The following is a 15,754-nucleotide window of genomic DNA, read 5'->3' on the forward strand; positions in this document are numbered from 1 at the left end:
TAATACTTCACCGGAAAATTACAGTACCACACACTACCAGTGCAGTATTATAACATGTTATCCTCATCAGCTTGTAAAGAGCGACTACGTTGTGTTAGTTCTCTACAATATAAATACAAGATACAATATTTTCTTTTCTCAGGCACTTATATTTTAAGGCCCTGGTTTAACCTGGCCCTTTCTGCAGGGTCATCCCTATATTTTTTGACTTCCTTCTCCTCTTTTTCTGAGCTTGTTTTTGTTGGCTTTAGGGCTCTGGGCACTTTACCACTGCTAACCAGTGCTAAGGTGCATGTGTTTTCTGCTGAAAACATGGTAACATTGGTATACCCACAAATGGCATAGTTAACTTACTTATAGGTCACTAGTAAAGTGCACTACATGTTCCCAGGGCCTGTAAATTAAATGCAACTAGTGGGCCTTCAGCACTGATTGTGGCACCCACTTTAGCAGCCCTTTAAACATTTCTCAGGTCTGGCACTGCAGAGCCTGTGGGTGCAGTTTTAAACTGCCATGAGGAACTGGCAATTGAATACTCCTGCCTTTCTAATAAATGTCACTCCTACGGTAGGTCATGGGCAGTCCTAAGGGCGGGGTGCAGTGTATTTACAAAGTTGGACATGTACTGTTTAGTTTTACATGTTCAGGTAGTGAAATACTTTTAAATTCATGTTTCACTACTGCAAGGCCCATCTCTCTCATAGGTTAACATCAAGATTAATTTATTACATAATGTAAGTGTAATTTTAGTGTCTCTAGAATCATAATGTAAAATTCCAACTAATGTTGAAGTCGGATTTCAAATTGCTATTTGGAAGATGCCTCTTTTAGAAAGTTGGCATTTTCTCACTTCAACCATTTTGTGCCTTCTGCCTGTCTCTGAATACACATCTGTGTGGGTGACAGCTGGGCTCTTGTGCATTCCCTTCAAACAGCCACACACAAAGGGAGCTTAGGTGTGACTGAGTAGCCATCTGCATGTTGATGGGCCATCATGGGCAGGGTGGGAGGGAGGAGCTGACACTTACACCTGAGTGGGCTGTGTCCTGATCCCACACAAAGGGCTGTATAACCCCCTGTAGTGATTCTGAAGCCAGGGCAGAAAGGGCAGGGTCTCTGTGTACTCCAAAGGCTTTTATTTGAATTCTGCCCTACTTCAAAGGCCCAACTGGGTATAAATAGGGGGCGTGGCCTGGAGTCCATGGAGTAGCATGCTTAGAGCGAGGCTCCCGGTTGCCGCAGGACATCCACCAGGATCCTGAGTCCCCTGCTGATCCAAACTCCTCCCAGACCTCTGGAACCCAGAGCAGTTGTACTCTGGGTCTTACCAGCACCGATTACCTAACTGGAACTTCCGCGTTGGACCCGCGCTGACTGAGCGCGGCCTGTGGCCGTCAGCCACAATGGCAGTGCATGGGAGATCCAAGAGTGAGTGTTGAGTGCGATGATGGCTTGACTGCATTATACATAAAGATGGACCGTTCCCCAGCGTACTCGAGGGCAGAGTGGGCTGCAGAGTCTGGTCGGGGACTGGGAGACGAGGGCCTGCAAGAAGACACAGCACCCCCGGACTGGCTGGAGGGCCTGCGAGGGTGCAGCCGGGAGCGGACAGAGAGTACCAAGCAGTCAGAGGCGCAGAGCAGGAGAGCCAGAGTAGCTGGGGCTGTGGGCTGTCTGGCGAAGCTGCCTGCTGACTACTAGACGCCAGTGGAGTGAACAGCGCTGGACTTCTGGTGAGTGGGGCAGGTGGTGGAGCCATGGTACAGACAGTGGGAGCATGTCCCATATGAACTGGACTGCTGGTGGGCCGCCGCGGCACTTCACGATCCCGGGGATGATGCAAGGACTTTAGCGGTGTCCTGAGAAGACGGAATTGAAGGCGGGCCCCCCGGACATTTGGGACGAGAGTGAGGCGGGGGCAGATTCTGGGTTGGACCCTCTAGAAATACATACACCATTGGACTGTGACACATGGTGAACAACCCGACTCCACAGAACTGAAACTTCAAGGAGTGGAGGCCTAACCCTGAGTCTCAGTTCAAAGGACAAACAAGGCCTGGGACAAGTCCTGTTGAGGCCAGAATAGGGTGCCATGACCTCCTGAATTCTCCTGCAGTGCCACACATCAAATGTAACTGCCAGGAAACGCAGAAACCACAGCAACAATTATTGAAGTCCCCTCCCCCCCTAAAAAATGGCCCTCGCATGCACCTGGACACAGTGATTCCCAAACATTGTGCAAAATGGGCAAAATGAAAAATAGGAAGGGAACGGACTGAGGTGCTGCACTGGGCACATTTGACGAGAGTAGAGGCACTGGACCAGCAGCTCCAATCCGGGACATGTCTCCCAAAACATCCCTTGACACTATTCTCCAGGGGGTAGCAGCGTCCCGTGAGGTTCTCAAGCAGAAAATAGACACTATCGCCATTGACCTGAACCTCCTGAGGGATGATCATCATTGGCTCTCGGACAGAGTCACCGCTAATGAAAGGTCCCTGTAAAAACTTACCCCAGATTGCCATCAGCTGAGCACTGACATGACCAAAATGGAAGCTTGCATCAAAACACTGGAAACACAAGCGGAAGATGTAAAAAACAGGATGCGAAAAAGCAATTTACGACTAGAGGGTCTACCAGAAAACAAAGAGGAGAAAGCAGCAAATATGAATGCATTCCTGGAACAATGGATACGCAACAAAGTTGCCCCTGAAGGACTCTCCCCCTACTTTGCGATCAAGCGAGCCCATCGAGTGCCGTCCCAGCCCCCACCCCCGGGTGTAAGATCCCGGCCAGTAGTCGCTAAGTTGCTCTACTTTAAAGACCAAGATCACATCCTCACTCAGGCCAGATTGAAGGGAGAGATAAAAATAGAGGGCATCTTGATAATGATCTTCCCAGACTTCACAAGAGACACTCAAAGGCAAAGAGCATCATTCGCTAAGGCCAAACAACAGCTCAGAGACTTTAGAATTCAGTCTGCTATGCTGTTCCCGGCCAAGTTCTGGATCAATAATAACAACAATGTACTTTTCTTCACCTCCCCCAAAAGGTATGGGAATAGCTGGATTCAAATTTTCCTGCCATGGTGAACGAACTGAAATTCAACCAAGGCCCACACGAGGGTTGAAGGATGAAACCTAGATGAAAAACGACTGCAGTGGTGCCACTACATTCACAGGCATTGTTGGAGATGCAAGAGGCAGTGGAGATAGCGGCATCCCTTAACAGACAGGGGCCGGGCTCGTCTCACTCCACAGACATTTTGTTGGACCAGGACTCATTGCCTGGCAGTGCCTCTGTCTCCTCCCAGGACACATCTGACCCATCACCAAATATAACACCTGACACATCAGATGAGATAATATAAAGGTGTCGTAATCTGAATCACATCAGTTGGTCAACCCATCAACAGAGACTAAGGGAGAACTGTTCAATATTACAGGAGAAGCTTTTGATCCAGAAAAGTCATCCTCTACACTCTTGGGCGGAGGTCCTTACACTGTCCTCAACTATGGGAAGAACGGGACAATACCTGTGCCCCCTGGGCGGCACAATCAGCTCTGGGACTGCACGGGGTCAATTATCACAACGGCTGGGGGACAAAGAACTATCCTGATTATTCAGATGGCAAGGGGCATGCTTGCCAGAGTCTGCTTCGGGTTTCCTTGTACTATCCCCCCTATCTGAACTATTATAAACATTCTTGAAAGTTTGGACGGGGATGGTTGTGATACCGGTCCTGGCGAAGGGGAGTTGGGATGTTTGGTTCCCTGTTTTGTTATTTACATGTTTGAACAAAGGGTTTGCATCTGGTCAAACACTTCCGTACATATACATGAGTGTCACACCTGAAACTTCCAGAATTAGGTCACAGGTGCGGAGGGACAAACACTCTTCAGCTGTGAACAACACATGGTGTCCCCACTAACTTACAATTTCCTGACGTTGAATGTCTGGGGATTGAACAGCATGGCTAAACATTTCAAAGTCTACTCCCAAGTTAAGAGACGAGGTATACATATGGCAGTTATCCAGGAAACACATCTTACAGGTCCAGAGGCCAAGGCTATCGCCAAGAGCTGGCGTGGGCAGGTATATGCTACCTCATACTCAGCATTCACCAGAGGGGTCCTAATATGGATTCGGCCCGGGGTCCCCTTTCAAATTTGTTTCTTAAAGGTTAGAGAGAAGAGACATCACAATAGGGTGGGGTTACGCACCTAACAATGAACAGGGATCCTTTTTGGCATCACTTTCACATACACTAGGGCCTCAGCTAACACAAGCAACTATTATTGGAAACTTCAATTGTGTCTCAAACACGGAACTCGATAGATCACACCCCCAGCTGCCGTGCTCCCCTATACTCTGATCGGCCAAAGCTTTCACTGATTGGCAACACTGGGACCTCATAGATTCATGGAGATATCTCCATCTCATGGAATGGGATTAGTTAATCTATTCAAGTCTACATGACCTCCATGTCAGACTGGATGCTTTTTTAGCATCCCCCGAGGTCAACAGCACTGCCCGCGCTGCAGAATACCTCTGACGCATGATTTCAGATCACAATCCTTCACTGCTTACAATAGTGGGGCATAGAGGGCGCCCTAGAATACCGGACTGGTGACTCAGGGGGGAAACATTGGAAGATAGGGCCTTCCGGAAATCGATTTGTGAGACTATTCAAACCTATTTTGTGGAGAATGAGGCAACTGCGACCTCTGGCGTGGTGGAATGGGAAGCCTTTAAAACGGTGGTCAGGGGTAAATGCATGGTCAACATAGTGGGGGTTAAGAGAAGCCTTAAGAAGGAAATTGAGGACAGTGAAGATAGACTTAGAACGCTAGATTGTGAGAGACCAGGAGCTCTGTAACTGTCCCCATTACTTGTGGAGGCTAGGGAAAAAGTTGCAGTAGCACTTGAATGACTAAGGGGTTTCGATCATAAAAATTATATAACTTGGATGCATTCAGAGGGGGACAAATCGGGTGCTCTCCTGGCATGGCTGTTGAACCCTTCCTGACAAAACTCACTAGTGATGGAGATTGAGGACGGAAAGAGTGCCCGGCTATTCAGGCAAGAGGAGATAAATGCCAGATTTACTGATAAATATATCTTGCTCTGTGCCTCTCCGGTTGGGGACATATCCTCGCTCATCTACGAAGCCTGGAAAAACTACAACTTCCACAGCTGAGCCGAGGCAGAACACCACGCCTTAGGAGGTGCTATTTCTCCCCTAGAAATTAGCACAGCCTTAAAAGCAATGGCTAGGGGTAAGGCGCCGGGGGCGGACAGGCTACCAGCGGAATTTTATGGGGCATATAATGATTTACTAGCTCCTTGACTTAGGGCATTCTATTCGGAGGTATTGAAGATGGGAACTCTGCCCCCTTCCATAAAGGAAGCCATACATATACCACTTCTAAGGCCAGGGTGCCCTGCTGAGGATGTGCAATCATACCGCCCACTATACATGATGAACATGGATTACAAAATATTTAGTAAGATAATAGCCACATACCTTTTACCATATATGACCAGATTGATTCATCCGGATCAGACCGGATTCATTCCTTGTCGTAACACGGGCATCAATATCAGGTGCTTCATTTCCATCCTTCAACATCATTCCCCAGACTCGAAGAGGCAGTGATACTATTGGTTGATATAGAGAAAGCCTTCAATAGTCCCTGATGGGAATACTTCTACCACATGATGGAAAAGATGGGATTTGGACAGGGATTAATCAGGTGGACAAAACTGCTGTCCAGACTAGTCGCACGATATCAGAGCCATATTCAGTGGACAGAGGCACCAGACATTGCTGTCCCCTATCACCCCTATTATTTGCCATATCGATAGAGCCTCTGGCACGGGCTGCGAGAGTGGGCGGCTACTACAGGGGGTTAAGCATTGAGGGCCGAAAGCACAGAATCACACTATACGCAGATCATATGGTTCTCTTCCTACACAATGCTGACCAGGAATTGGAGAGGGCGATAGAGCTGTTTGAAAAATTCGGAGACCTCTCTGGACTTCGCATTAGCTGGCAGGAATTCCATATATTTCCACTGCTGAAGGCGCTCCCCTGGTAGAGGTCTTGTGTGGTCTCTTTTGGGTAGCATCCACTTATCGCTACCTCAGAGTCCAAATATACCATGAGCCCGATGATCTACTAGAGGGCAATGTGGGGCGGGTGATTCAGAAATTAAAATCGGATGCCCCGTTTTGGAAATCGCTTCTATTATCAGTAGCAGGTGGATTGCCCTGAATAAAATAGTTGCCCTACCTAGACAAACATATTACTTTGCTAGTTTCCCAATATTTATTTCTTGCTCCCTATTTCGGGAGATTAACTCAATAATGGTCAGACTAATCTGGGGCTCAGGCAGATCCAGAGTGGCCCTAACTAAACTCCAGCATTCCAACGATGATGGAGGGTTGGCAGTGCCTGATGTGGAACTTTATTATTTGGCGGCCCAGTTACAATCGCTTGCACAATGAATGCATACAGAGACTCCACTTCATGGAGTGGGACAATAAACAGAAACTTCTGATTATAGACTGCTTCGGCTCCTGCTAAACCCTAGAGAGCGACACCCTGTGAGCCCACCGGAAATGCAAATAATGTGAAACTGATGGCTACGCAGGCTTACAGCTCACTAGGACCGCTGTGCCTCATGCACCTGAAATGCCCATCTCTGGACTCTCCACACGTCCGGGAGGCAAGGCTCTTGCGGGTGTATTGCAACTGACGGAGAAATGGGAAGCTGTTATCTTTTGACGCTCTCGCAAACAGTTTCGGTCTTCCCACGGGTTGTTTCTACTGCACAGGTCACTCATAACCATCATACAGTGACACTGAAAAAAGGGGGCGCAGAACCACCAACATATGCGGGATGTCAGGCTACATGCACTATAACTGGTGAAGTGAGGGCCATATCCACTTTGTATTGAGTGCTAAGGAAAGACACAATGCTGCTACTAGACAAACTGTGGCTAGCATGGGGAGGGGTCATCGGGCACCCATACATGGGAACCAATGGGCCAGAATCACATCACTCATATACAAAGTCTCAAGAAATGTTCGCTTCAAATTGATTAGCTTCTACGTGTTCCATAGGGCATATCTCACGCCCAAAAATATATCCAAGATGTTTGACGCAGTAAATAGTGGATGCCCCCTTTGCACAGAGCAGGAGACAGACCTCGTACATATGCTATGGACATGCCTGCAACTTAATGACTATTGGGAGGGAGTGTTTCAAAGCATTGCAAAGGTAGTGGAACGTGGATTGCCTATCTCTCCACTGGTAGATCTGCTGGGGAAAATTGCCCCACCCCAACACCCACAAGGTAACAAATAAACACATGGACCTAGCCTTGATTCTAGCAAACCGAGAAATCACCCTACATTGGAAGACTCAATGGGGCCCAACCCTGGGAAGATGGAGGGACACACTGAGAAGATAGGAGGAAGCAGAGGGAAGGGCTCTACATCTAGAGGCAGTGAGGGGCTGTAACCCAATAGAGACTGCCAGAACTTGGGACCACTTATTAGATTGCTTAAAAGAGACGGAATCTAGATCCCTGAATTCATTCACTACATCCTTAGTGCTCAACGACGAAGGGGATCAGGAGCAAAATTAAACTGCTGAGCACGACACATGGGTTCACAACAGGGTCACTGAAGCTGCAATCCCTTGAAAACAGGGAATAACAGAGTGAGCAGATGTGGGTGAGGAGGGGTGGGGTGGGGAGAGTCCCCTTGAATGTACCAGCTCACTAACAACAGCGGACACATAATTTGGGTAACACCTATAATTTGAATATGTACTACACGCACACTGTTGGTGCCAAGAGGTTTATCTTTGGTTGCATGTGTTTATGTCAAAATACCAATAAAAATATGTTTTAAAAAATGGGTATAAGTATTGGACCTCAGACACCACCTCTTCAGTACACTTCTGGACCTGAGTACATTCTGCTAGGAGGAAGGACTGCTGTGCTGCTGAAGGGACTGCCACTATGTTGAACTCTGCAGGACTTTGCTGGACCCCTAATGCCTGCTGCACTCTTTACCTGTGAGTGAGAAGGACTGGACCTGCATCGTTACATCCCCAGAACTAAAGTGGCTCCAAGGGCTTGCTGGCTTTCCTCATGTTCTGAAGTCTCAGGGATATCAAAGATTTCACTTCATCTTGCAACAGCACCTGGACTTTGTTTGCTACAAATCGTGCCCTGTCAAGTGGTGCCAATCCAGTCCTGGGCCCGTGGAAGCTGGCATAAAGTGCTGCAGCAGTGGTAAAATTCATGCATCACCATCATTGCTCTGGTCGGAACTGGCACATCTACTTCGATGCTGGAGACTGCACAGCTCGACAACGGTTCATTGCTTACATGTAAGGGGTTAGGCAGAGATTCATTCCTTGATTGTGCCGTTCTGAAGCAACCCATCACCAACTTTTCGAAGAACCACGATGAAGCATCCACTCCACTGTTCCTCACATCCTCCCTTGATGCAGACAAAACTCTGAACCAAAGTACTGATTTCAGCAGGCCAAGGCTGGTCCGTGTAACCGACCTGTACTCCATAGTGGTTGGCCTGACTTCTCAGATTTGACCAGGTCTATCTTGACCAGCTAACCTCGGTTGGAGCTTTATATTTCTAAGCACTACAGTTCAATTTATTCTTTTAAAAATCCTGTCTCAACTTCTGCATATTTGATTTTTGTAATTTTGATCTTGTTTTGTTCATTAAATTAGGCTCTATGTTTCTAACCAGGTATGGTATCACTTTGTGTGGTGTTTTCACTGTTTTACTGTTTTAAGTGTTGCACAAATAATTTACACATTGCCTCCTAAGTTAAACCTGCATGCGCTGTGCCAAGCTACCAGGATTTGAGCAGAGGTTAATTTATGGTGTGTAACAGACTTACCCTGACTAGGACTGTGATTTTGACTTGGACTGGTTGCATACCTCTGCCAATTAGAGACCCAATTTCTTAAAACCCTTTAGGCCCTCTGGCAGGAACTCATTGCTGTCTGTTCTGAAATCCTGGTAACCTCTATCACAAGGCATAAGCAACTTTGCATTGATGCATCCTCCTAGTCCATTTTGGTTTCTAGGATCCTGGAGTCTGTCTCTTGTAAATGTTGGTGCTACCTCATCAAGGCTGTGTATGAATCTTTTCCCGATGAGAGCCCTATATTTAATATAATATTTTCCCAGAAGACAAAAGAAGTCAAATACAGTCCAGCACGAGGTAAATGAGAATCAAGAAGCATTCGTCATCAGGACTGCTCAGAAATGAGGAGAGAAAGAATAGGAAACATTTTCTAAATATTTAATTAAATACGACTTTGGTGTGAAGCCTGCCTTAATGGGATTCAGTAAAAAGTACTAGTTTATTCTCCAAACTGGTGGACCTTTATACATTTCTAGACAAAGAAAACACTCAGGCCCGTATTTATACTCCGTTTGCGCCGAATTAACGTTGTTGTTTTCTACGCAAATTCGGCGCAAAACTAACGCCATATTTATACTTTGGCGTTAGACGCGTCTAGCGCCAAAGTATGGGCAAAGAGCGTCATTTTTTAGCGTGAACGCCTTCCTTGCGTTAATGAGATGCAAGGAAGGCGTTCCCGTCTAAAAAAATGACGGCGACGCAAATGCGTCGTATTTATACTCCCGGGCAAAAATCACACCCGGGAGGTGGCGGGTCAAAAAACCCCGCATTTGCGCCACTTTTTAACGCCTGGGTCAGGGTAGGCGTTAAGGGGCCTGTGGGCTCAAAATGAGCCCACAGGTGCCCTCCCCTGCCCCCAGGGACCCCCCCTGCCACCCCTGCCCACCCCAGGAGGACACCCAAGGATGGAGGGACCCACCCCAGGGACATTCAGGTAAGTTCACGTAAGTATAATTTTTTATATTTTTCAATTTTTTTTGGGTGGCATAGGGGGGCCTTATTTGTGCCCCCCTACATGCCACTATGCCCAATGACCATGCCCAGGGGACATAAGTCCCCTGGGCATGGCCATTGGGCAAGGGGGCATGACTCCTGTCTTTACTAAGACAGGAGTCATTTAAATGGCGTCTGGGCGTCGAAAAAATGGCGCAAATCGGGTTAAGACGATTTTTTAGCGTCAACCCGACTTGCGCCATTTTAAGACGCCCTAGCGCCATTTTCCCCCTACGCCGGCGCTGCCTGGTGTACGTGGTTTTTTTCCACGCACACCAGGCAGCGCCGGTCTGCTTGCGCCGGCTAACGCCATTCCATAAATACGGCGCCCGCATGGCGATTCGGAATGGCGTTAGACGGCGCTAAATTTTTTGACGCTAAACTGCGTTAGCGCAGTTTAGCGTCAAAAAGTATAAATATGGGCCTCAATCTCTGTGCTGTGACAAAGAAAATTACAAATCATAACCAATAGGTAAATAGAAAATAAATAACATGGTAATATTGACATTTACCCTGATTTTAATAAATATGGTCTACCATATCGTACATAGAAAACAATAAAACACTCAGAATATAAACACCATCTCCGTTCCTCGAAGAAGTGAGGAAGTGCCCTTCAATTTGCATGAAGTTGTAAATGTCTGTTATGTTCAGGAACATCTGGAGCTCAGAACATTATATTTCATAAATTTTAGTACAAGGAGACCCTTGAGTTGACTGAATCTCATATTATTAAATAAACAGGGGTGGCTACTCCATAAGGGCGGAGGAGCGTTGCCCCCGCCACCAGCGACAGCTGCAAAACCTTTCAAAGAAAAGGCTAATAAACCAAGTTTTTTATCCTTTTCTGTGAAAGGGGCGGGGCCACGGGGTGACGTGCACTGAGGGCAGCACAACCCCTCACTGCGCATCTATGTTTGGCCGGCCGTCTCGGGCCGGCCAAACATACAGGCAGTAGGCTCTCTCAAGCCCCGGCAACACAGTTGCTAGGCTTCATTCAGAGAGCCTGGACAGGCTCCCAGTCTGCCAGGGAGCGCCCTGGCTGGGCGCTCCCAGCCAATACAGATGCTGCTCTGAGCAGTGTCAGGATTGACACAGGTCAGGCTGTGCCTGGAGCAATGACGGGGGAGAGAGAAGCAGCGCGCAGTGGAGAAGGTAAGGTTTTTTGTATTTTTATTTAATAATTTTGAATACATTAATGCCCCCCTCTTGGCGCGCCCCCATCCCTCCCCCAGGATACCCGCAAGCCGCTACCGTAAATAAACAGTGAAGGTCAGAATTTAAACTCTGTGGTGTATATGCAATGATGGGAAAGAGGGGTTTGTCAAATGTTATTAACCATAAGTATTAAACTGTGATAATTGAAAACAGGAGTGGGCATAGAGCCTCATTCATGCCAATCTAAACATTTGTGTTTCATAAAACACAGCAGAAACATTACATTTGCGATGACTAGAGCGGCCTACATCACATAAACGACATTCCTCTTTCAATGGACCTAGAAGTGTAGTTGAAAATGAAGGGAGTTATTCAGTAAACAATTTAGGGCCATATTTATACTTTTTGACGCAAAACTGTGCTAACGCAGTTTAGTGTCAAAAAAATTAGCGCCGGCTAACGCCATTCTGAAGCGCCATGCGGGCGCTGTATTTAATCAATGACGTTAGCCGGCGTTAGCCGGCGGCGCTGCCTGGTGTGCGTGGAAAAAAACGACGTACACCAGGCAGCGCCGGCGTAGGGGGATATGGAGCTTGGGCGCCAAAAAATGGGGCAAGTCAGGCTGAGGCAAATTTTTCGCCTCAACCCGATTTGCGCCATTTTTTACGACTCCCAACCCCTATAGAAATGACTCCTGTCTTAGCAAAGACAGGAGTCATGCCCCCTTGCCCAATGGCCATGCCCAGGGGACTTCTGTCCCCTGGGCATGGTCATTGGGCATAGTGGCATGTAGGGGGGCACAAATCAGGCCCCCCTATGCCACAAAAAAAAAAAAAAAATGACTTATCTCAACTTACCTTAATGTCCCTGGGATGGGTCCCTCCAGCCTTGGGTGTCCTCCTGGGGTGGGCAAGGGTGACAGGGGGTGTCCCTGGGGGCATGGGAGGGCACCTCTGGGCTCCTTCAGAGCCCACAGGTCCCTTAACGCCTGCCTTTTCCAGGCGCTAAAAAACGGCGCAAAAGCGGCCGGACGTCATTTTTTTTGACCCGCCCACTCCCAGGCGTGAATTTTGCCTGGGAGTGTAAATACGGCGCACATGCCTCGGAGTCAATTTTTTAGACGGGAACGCCTACCTTGCATCTCATTAACGCAAAGTAGGTGTCCACGCTAAAAAATGACGCAAACTCCATGGACTTTGGCGCTAGACGCGTCTAACGGCAAAGTATAAATATGGAGTTAGTTTTGCGTCGGAATTGCGTAAAAAAAAATGACGCAATTCCGGCGCAAACGGAGTATAAATATGCCCCTTAGCATTCAGCTCCTGACGCCCACTCGACCTCACAAAAGGGACCAGAAACCATTATCTAAATTCAAAGATTTATTAACCAAATGAATTCAGACAATCAATATGCATGCCAGAAAAATATAGGTAAAGATACAAAATAATAAATGGCAAGCTGAGACGTAAATTCTATATCAACGAGACATACAACAGAATAATCACAATTACAGAAATACAAAGGCTGAGGATCAGAAAATACATTTCCATAGAGGATCACAAATATACTCTTCTAAATATCAGAGTTCTAAGGTTCTAAAAAGAAGTCTAATCTAAAAAGGATGTTTGGGGCAAAAAGTTCAGAAATGTGAGAACGTGTTAGCAAGATGAAGTCCTCGTCTTAGGGCTTCCAGGAAAAGTGTTTAGCATAAAGATTCACACTCTGGGGAAAACACTCTGGGGAAAAAGCATCGAGAGGTCTCTACCCCCTAAAGCAAATGCTCTTCTCAAAGGATAAAGTGAATCTGCTAAACTTCTATCAGTGATAACATTAACTAAAGAAACTGAGGCCCATATTTATACTTTTTGACGCTAAACTGCGCTAACGCAGTTTAGCGTCAAAAAGTTTTGCGCCGTCTAACGCCATTCTGAAGCGCCATGCGGGCGCCGTATTTATGGAATGGCGTTAGACGGCGCAATCAGACCGGCGCTGCCTGGTTTGCGTGGGAAAAAACCACGTAGACCAGACAGCGCCGGCGTAGGGGGAAAATGGCGCATGGGCGTCTTAAAATGGGGCAAGTCAGGTTACGTCGAAAAAATCGTCGTAACCCGACTTGCGCCATTTATTTTCGACGCCCATCCCCCATCAACATGACTCCTATCATTGTAAAGATAGGAGTCATGCCCCCTTGCCCAATGGCCATGCCCAGGGGACTTCTGTCCCCTGGGCATGGTCATTGGGCATAGTGGCATGTAGGGGGGCACAAATCAGGCCCCCCTATGCCAAAAAATATTATTAAAAAAAAAAAAAAAAAAACTTACCTGAACTTACCTGAATGTCCCTGGGGTGGGTCCCTCCAGCCTTGGGTGTCCTCCTGGGGTGGGCAAGGGTGGCAGGGGGGGTCCCTGGGGGCAGGGGAGGGCACTCTGGGCTCATTTTGAGCCCACTTGTCCCTTAACGCCATGCCTGACCCAGGCGTTAAAAAGCGGCGCAAATGCGCCGTTTTTAGCCACGCCCACTCCCGGGCGTCACTTTTGCCCGGGAGTATAAATACCACGTAAAGGCCTGGGAGTCATTTTTTAGACGGGAACGCCTCCCTTGCATATCATTAACGCAAGGAAGGGGTTCACGCTAAAAAATTACGCACATTCCGGGAACTTTGGCGCTATTCGCCTCTAACGCCATAGTATAAATATGGCGTTAGTTGGCGTTAGTTTAGCGTCGAATTTGCGTCGAAAAAAACGACGCAAATTCGGCGCAAACGGAGTATAAATACGGCCCTGAGTCTTCAGGGACACTCATCTCTCTGTCCACGTCTTCAGTAGCCAATTCAAGCACCAAGCCTTGTTTCAACTGTAACGTCTACCAGTCTTTTCACCCCACAGTAGCGCAGGCGGACAGCTCAACCTTGAACATCTCCAGTGTCTGATACCAATGAATAACGGTCTTCATGTGCTTGATGGGGCCTTACAAATTCTTGTCAATATTCCCTTTCTCTGGCCTCACTATCAACAAACTATCATTAAAACAATACTCCTTTCTGTAACGAACAAACTCATGAGAATGTACCTGCAAAGGAAAATTACCATGCAAACGAAAGACATTTAGATGCAAGTCAAAGACTGAAGGCCTGAATTTAGTTACACTAGCCTAACTCGAATACAATTAATAAGCAAATACATGAGCTAATACTAGTGCACTTTTAACTTTCAATATTATGCACATCTACTGACGACCTACACTCAAAATATAAATGAAGAATGTGAATAATGATTACATTTTGAAATTTTATTGACTTCGATGATTACATTAACACAGTTAAAATGTTTTTAATAATTAAATTTATATATAATATTTAATGTTAATAACTAGAGCACACAGTATATATGTCAAATATAATTATATAAAAGCACATTTTGTAAAGGGTGAAGCCTAAATTGAGTGTCGGCATGACTCTTTAGAGTTAATTAAATAGGCAGAAATATTAAGGCCCTCATTACAACCTTGGCGGTAAATGCGGCCTACCGCCTTGCTGACGGCCGGCAACATACCGTGACTGCGGCGGTATACCGCTACAGGTATTATGACCCACACAGAGAAATCCACCACTATACAGATACCCACACAAGTCTGCCAGACCAAAGGTCAGTGATAAACTGGCGGTACCAAAACCCACACAGGTGCAGCAGACATCCATTGCAAGGAAGATGGAGCTATGGCGGAGAGTCGTGGACGGGGTCAACGCCGTGGGACAGCACCCCAGAACAAGGGATGACATCAGGAAGAGGTGGAACGACCTAGGGGGGAAGGTGTGTTCCATGGTTGCAAGACACCAGGTAACAGTACAGAGGACTGGCGGTGGACTCCCACCTCCTCCCTCACAACTAACAACATGGGAGGAGCAAGTCTTGACAATAATGCATTCTAAGGGCCTCACAGGAATAGCAGGAGGACTGGACTCTGGTAAGTCAAACCTTTATTACTGTATCCCCCCCACCATACCTGCATGCCATCACAAACTCCTGCCCCTACCCTCACCCCCATCACTCCACCAACTCACAATTACCCCAAGATCACAACCTACCCACCCCAATACCATGCCCTGCATGCAACACCCATGCATGGACACCCATCACGGACCTGTATGGACACCCATCACCAAAGCATGCCCATTAGAGAGAATCACCATGCACACAAGGCAAAGCTGACAGGGCTATTACAACCCTACAGGGAAACACACCCATGCATAAGATGACACACACAGATACAATAACACTGCATTTACATCCCCACAGGACCCACACTCAACGTCACCGGAGAGGAGGTGCCAACAACCTCCAGTCCCCCCACAGAAGAGTCTCACAGTGATGACAGCAGCACTGCATGCCTGGATCACAATGACCAACCTGGCCCATCAGGGACCTCTAGACAGTCAGGTACCCAGGCACAGTCCCAACCCACCACAGATCCTCTCCCCTCAGGAAACACCAGCACAGCACCCACCCAGGGGGCCCATACCACTGTCCCCAGGAAACGTCAATCAGCCTTGTGTCCACCACTACAGGGACCCCAGGGAACCCCTGCAAACTCAAGACAATCAGGGACCTGGGGTCAGTGGCAGTGGGCAC

This window comes from Pleurodeles waltl, chromosome 6, assembly GCF_031143425.1.
Source record: "Pleurodeles waltl isolate 20211129_DDA chromosome 6, aPleWal1.hap1.20221129, whole genome shotgun sequence".
NCBI classification, from domain to species: Eukaryota; Metazoa; Chordata; class Amphibia; order Caudata; family Salamandridae; genus Pleurodeles; species Pleurodeles waltl.